This window comes from Rhopalosiphum padi, chromosome 4, assembly GCF_020882245.1.
Source record: "Rhopalosiphum padi isolate XX-2018 chromosome 4, ASM2088224v1, whole genome shotgun sequence".
Taxonomy (NCBI): Eukaryota; Metazoa; Arthropoda; class Insecta; order Hemiptera; family Aphididae; genus Rhopalosiphum; species Rhopalosiphum padi.
Window position 1 is genome coordinate 49806006 of NC_083600.1, and position 7350 is coordinate 49813355.

Genomic DNA, 7350 nt, shown 5'->3' on the forward strand with positions numbered 1-7350 from the left:
TCACCAGACACCAATTATCTAAAACCGCTACTACAGAAATTATTATTTTAATTTTTTTTTTTTTAAGGGGTAAGTGCAACAGTTACAATTACCTTCCAAGTACCCATCACTTAAAAGTATTGATATCTCGTTAATCATACAACATTCTGATAAAAATATACTAAATTTACTACTAAACTATACTTATTCTATATTATGCTATTATGCATTCACCTAATATTATATAATTAATTTCAAAATATATTGTATAATTATTTTGTTTTTTTATAATATTTAATGAATCATTAAAAATTATACTAAAGTATATAATATTATCTTACCAGCTATTGTGGTATATCACTTTTTGCTTATAAGCTTTTAATTCTTTCAATTGCTTGCTATTTTAAAAGTACATTAATCGATATGAATAACAATTGAAATTATCCTTTAGGATTATAAAAGGAAAGGAGAGAATAATAATTTACGTGGTACTTACATTTATATATTTACATTTTATAATGTATATTAAACGGCCTAAATTAATAAAAAAATTGATTAAAATTGGCCTGCCCAAAAGCTCACGTGTCTGAAAAAACTGAAATAATACTCCTGTGCTATCGATTTCAACAAATCTAAAAATTTACAAAGGAAAATAGGTCAAATTTTTCTGTTTTCTCTTGTAATTTATCCAACAGGCAACGACCTTGTTTAAGCTATTTTGAACAAGTAAATTGTCAACCCTTGGGACCCGTCAAAACCTAATACTACAATTATCATCCTTCCCATTGCTTCAAGTGTGAAAAGATCACTTCTCAAACATCTGTATCAAGCATACAACTATGAAAGTAGATAAAAGTTCACCCTGAGATGATCACACTTCTAATTACAAAGGATGACCGATGCTCAAAGCTAACCTCAAGCGGTATAGAATTAACTAGTTAAACCATTAAATTTCGAATAAAAAATACAAGGCATCTTTTCTTAATTCTCATCTAGTCCGACCACCAAAACTTATCATCTTATACCTTCCGTTGCTTCTAACTCCAACAACATCAAATTACCTAGAATAGTACACATCGCTATTTATATTTCTTTCAAAACATATATCACGTTAATTAATCCTATCCTTCCGCTCCTTACTACTGTATGTCTGTATATACAAACAATATAATCCATACTTATTATTATTTTTTCTTTCTCGTTATTTTTAATTATTATTAACGTCATTACTCATTAGAATACGTTTTTTCTACCTGTACGCTTTTAATTGGTCTTTGATTTTGTATAATTTATACTAATATTGCACATTTAATTACTACATCATAATAATTATTATTAATTATTATGTATTGATTGTCGGAATAAAGTTGTATTATTACTGATTTTTCAATAAAATAAATAAAAACTCTACATAATACCCCACCTACAATTGTGTTCTTTTTTTTTTTTAATAAAAGTATTCAATAAATGTAATAAAGTTTTTCAACGTAGAAAAAATAGGTCAATTGAATATAAGTTTAAAGGAATTATATTTTTTTTCTTAAACAATTTATCCATTTATTAAACAAAAACATTATAAATACAAATAATCTGAAAAACAATTGGTTTATCGACCTTATATAAGCAACCTTCTACTTTACTATAACATTGTTATACATAATATCTATAATACATAACAAACATCTGTGTAAAATTAATTAGTGATCGAAAAAACCATGGGATTTAAAAAACTTTTCGTGCTTACTTTTAGATTTTATTTTTGTTTTATATGTAACCATATTATCATAAAAATTATGTATATATATATATAAATATGCAGTTGTCAGTTACAGTCTCAGTCTCAAAGAAATATTTCATACTGAATTGTATAATACAAAGATTATTGCAAACTTATTTTTCTACTTTTTATAAACTCGGAATACCGATTTTATATTATGCGTATCAACTGAGTATAACTGTTTTAAATACAATTATTGAATCAAAACGTAAAAAACATAGAATATATTATATAATCCACAATTCTGTTCAACAAAACTATAATATGTCAAACACAATTTCAGACAGTAACAATATTCCTACGTGTTAGACCTTTAGCACATACCATCGTGTATAATAATTGTTTTATGTGGAATCTGTAAAGTGGAATAAACTCGATCATAATACCGATGTCACCCATTGGAATACTAACACAAGCATACATAATATTATAATTTATAACAAAATAATTATTTAACACACTATCTTAGTGTACATCACAAGCTGAACGACTTAAAAGCAATAAAAAGTGTTCATAAAGTCAATTTATAGGCCATTATTGTTTTTATTGCATTCATATAAAAGAATAGTTAATACTCTTTCTCTGCACTTAACGAGCTCCTGTTATCAGAACCTTGAATAAACAATAAATTATTTATATGTACACGTGCAATCATAAGGACGAACTTCGTTTAAAATAACATTATTTACATTGATGTGTTCCATGCAAGCTGCAGCACATTCCACACCATAGTCAAGTTTCAATTATTCTAATTCAATTTTTATTTATACTAATGAGTAATGTATAATATACAAATAATTTTAATAGGTACAATTTAAAATTATTCTTATTCCCCTAAAGTGTTATGTTTTTTTATTATTATTATTTATTTACAACACACAATGTGTAGTAAATATCAACAATGATGTACAATTATCATTCTTAATTCCTAGATTTAAATAATTTCAAAATGTACAACAAATAATTTTAAACTATCTAAATTATATATAATCGTATACAGTCTATAGAAATTATTCCCAGTATCAAAAATGAATACTTTTAAAAACAATAAATCAACGTTGTTTATAAGTACCTAATTATAATATTTGTTTTTAAAGATCTTTCGAGAAATGTAACCACTCTAAACCACATTTAAATTACCTATAAATACAAGATATAAAGCTTGATGCTTCTAAAACATAATATAGTATTAGTGTAATACTATACTTAGCTACTAATTATTGTACATATTTTGTATTATAGTAAAACGCTTGATTAAAGTTTAATTTTAAAGTATTTTATGTTTAAAAAATATAAATATAAATATTTTTCTATTTTAAAAACATGGATTTATAAAAAAAACAACTTATTATTGAATAAATGATGTGTTTTATAAATTCTATAATTAATGTATAGAAGACAGAGGTATACAATTATAACTAAAAATAGTCCACTAATTAAGTATTCGTTATTTGTCACGATTAAAAAAAAAATTAACTTAATAAATTGACCCTTATATGTATAATACTATAGGTAATAGTGTATGTGAATCAAATAATAGCTAATATATCATTTAACGATAATTATATTTATTTACTCAAATCATAAACATGTTATTACTCACTAAATAAGATTTATTTAATAATAAATAATGTCTATACATTTTGCTGTACTAATACTACAGACACTGCGATATCCATTTTAAAATTTGATTTCCTATCCCTATTCTGTCATCTCTTTATTGCATAATACGTATATTTTGTCTTATTTTTAGAATTTAGAATACATTAAAATAAATAAAAAAATATTGGATAAAAATATCCAATTATAAGAAAGTACAGTGTTATTAGAGTTAACATCTAAAATTGATAGTAAATCATTTCACTAAAAAACGATTTCGAACGAAGTTAATTTTAAGTATAAGAGCATTACTTTTAAATAGCACTTTATTAATTCATAACTATTTGAAGACTGATTGACAATTTCTATTTACACTTAAACAAACAAATATTTAAAACATAGTATAAAAATAAACTTTTTAAAAGTATGGTTCAATAAAATCTTTTGAGACATTTTTTTTTTTTAACCAAATAGTGTTCACATATAATACGTAAAAAAACATTTTAAAAAGCAAAACATTTCTCGCTTACTTCAGAATAAAAATTATGACTTATTCTTAAAAATAAATTATATAATTGCATAATCAGAACAATAAATTCTTATTTGAATTACTAAATATACATGAAATAATATAAAAATAAAATAATAATCACTGCAACTATATCGTTTTTAATAAGAAACATACAGAGTTGCATTGTAATTACTATTATCTAAACCCAATATTTATTTGTATATAAAAGTAATATATGTATTACGATATTTAATTTTAATATTTATAGACACTTTGTCTAGAAGACCAATTGTAATTTTATTATTAAAAAAAAAAAAGATCTGGTAACCTTGGTAACCAAAATGTTAGAAATTAATTAGTCTTTGCTCAGAATACGTACAATGATTTATCATTGAATTAAAATTTAACACTTATAAAATATAGCTATTCAATAGTGCCTAGGTTCTCTCGACTTTTACTGTACAGCAGAGAGGTTACCTACATTCGCCCTTATTTATTTTAATGCCTTTGATAAAGTAATATTTTTTAATTTACTATATATCAATAAATATTATAATGTAGGTAGGTATTTAACAAACGACATAATACGATAGCTGTATGAAAAATGCAAACGACCCTTTATAATATAAAGTATAAATAAATCTTTGTCCGATATAGTTAATACAGTGATATAATCGCTACCTAGTTATTAGGAATAAAGCGAAGGAGCATGGAATCCTTTGAACATTTTTTTACGGGGTTATCTTACGCCCACACATAGAAACGACCATTAATGTAAATATATTTACTTCTCTATAGCGTTTAAAACCTTGAATATTAACATATGCCACTGCCCACTGACAATATATAGGTTTATGGGATATGATTTAAGTGGGTAATATAATTTGTCACAAAATGAACAATCAATTGCATTTGAAAAATACATAAAATGTACACGAAATCAAATTATAATACATAAGTAGATATAAGATGATTTAGATTTATATCGACCCCGTGTTACATTTAAACTCGAAAATCAACATTAAATACTATTATTATATTGAAACAAACTTTCCTAATTTAATATAAACTACAAACATCTTATTTAAACTGAAATTATTATTTAAAATAATGTATTGCTTTACATCATAAGGACTATAAATTTAACTGACGGTTTGAGATTGGCTAAGCTAAAATTTGGTATTAAGAAAAACATTACATATATATATTATTATTTGTACAAAATTATTACAGTTTCTAATAAAATGTTTCAAATGCAAACATTGTGTCAAAGAACTACACGTCAAAATGTTTATACTAAGTATGAATCACTAAGACAGATAACATTTAAACGTATAATATATTATTTGCATTATTTATCTATTTGAATAATTATGTTGATAGAGTAGCGACTTATTATAATCAGTAAAGTATTCAAACAATATTCGGTCAGTAATTTGATAACTATTAATACCATACTGAATGTATCTGTTCGTGACAACGGACTAAAATATTTTGTTTTTACAAGAGAACTATATTTTAAAGGTTTAAGCTAATATTAATACGAACACTCTTTTTTAATATCAACTAAAACCGTATAAAAATAATATAAAAAAATCTTAACCCTTTAATAAAATAAATTATAAAAATATCCTCACACCGGATACTCGTAGAAAAAAATATACATCCGTAGTTTTTATTACATTTAATTTTAATAATTATATTCAGTGATATTTCTTCAAATTTTAAAATCTTTATAAATTTAAAATAATAAGCAATAACCGATGTCTTTTAGTATAATAACCTAAAATAAATTAACACTAATTAATTCATAGATTACTAATTTTACGTTATAATAATAATTATAATAATTTGAGACCTATTTTTTTTTATACAAACATAAGTAGGTATGCTATATTTTATAGATCAACTACGAAAGAATGCCGACATTAAAAATTTTAAATTGCATCGACAATAATAACAGTATAAAACACCTCCCCCTTATAAATTAGCATATAGAAACCAGCTATAAAGGCTTTCACGGTAAGTGTGTAATAAAATTTTTACCTACATTTATTTCATCATACCTATCAAGAAAAATATTTAATATATCACTTTTCCTTGTATAAACATAGTATACACAGTATTATATATTTTATACATTACATACCTGCATATTATAAACAGTGTACCCGAGTTGACTTTAAAGTGTAATATTATACCCACTACATAATATTAGCTACTCTCATCATGTCTCATATTTATTTTATATCAAAATAATCCGGTAACTCATTGTATCACACATACTATAATTCATTATTACATACAATATTATGCTTTTTTGATATTTCCATAAATATTCAAGATAAAAAAAAAAATAATACTTATTCGTATAGCGGATAAACGGATATTAATTATTTTTAAAAGCATACAACACAATATAATTTCTATTCATAAAATATATTCATGGTAAACTATAAAGGATTACAAAGGTTTCGTTTTGTCACCGCATATACAGTCAAAATAGTAATCTCAAATCTCCGGACAACCTTTGTGTGGCCTTTTTATAATAACCGTTTATTTAACATTATTGGCAAATCGATACGACATTTATATGAATTCTATAAAAGCTACCGGTTGTTGCGTATAAGTCATAATATATTGTCATCGTCAAAAGAAAAATGTTCGTTTACCGCGAGTTAAACAACAATATCGATAAATAGATATTCGCATGATCTAAAAACTACAATAGTTTTGCACTTACGTACCGTAACTCAAATCCTAACAACTTTTCGACGCGTTTTGAGATTAACCCCCGTAAATTAACCGTTAACGGTGGTTTTTTTTTTTTTAAAACTACTATTCATAGAACTCGGTGTGTGAAATCGCAAAAAAAAAAAACACGATTTATACAATATTAATAGCATAATAATTATAATCGTTTTGAGCATAATTTACAGTACCTACACATTTCCTGTATCATTATACGTATAGACTTGCTGCAGTCGAATAAATTACAAGGAAATGATAAAAAAAAAATAAAAAAAATACCTACTCGAATATCGACGTGCAGTGTCTATATACATATTATTATTATTATTATTGCAAACAGACTCGTCGATGATTTATTTTTATTTACATGGCCTGTGCAATGAAAACGCGGATGGTCTGCGTGCCGCCGCCTCGTGTTTAAGTGCACTCGACGACCACGTCGCGCCCGGCGATGGCGGCGGACGGGATCGGTGCGCCCGCCCAAACAATGACAGTATTATTATTACGCGATCGACGACAAAAAGGTAATGAGTCCTTTCACTCTATATAGTCGTCCGCGTCAAGCGGCGGGCAAACAACAATGAACGGATTGATGGATGGATCGTATTTCCGAAACGAATGTGCGGCCGACGAGTATTATCTGGACAAAGGACATTCGTCCTATGCAAACGGATTGATCGATTGGAATCGCACACGCGTTATTCCGTTTTCGGGGGGGGCAAAGGTGTATTTC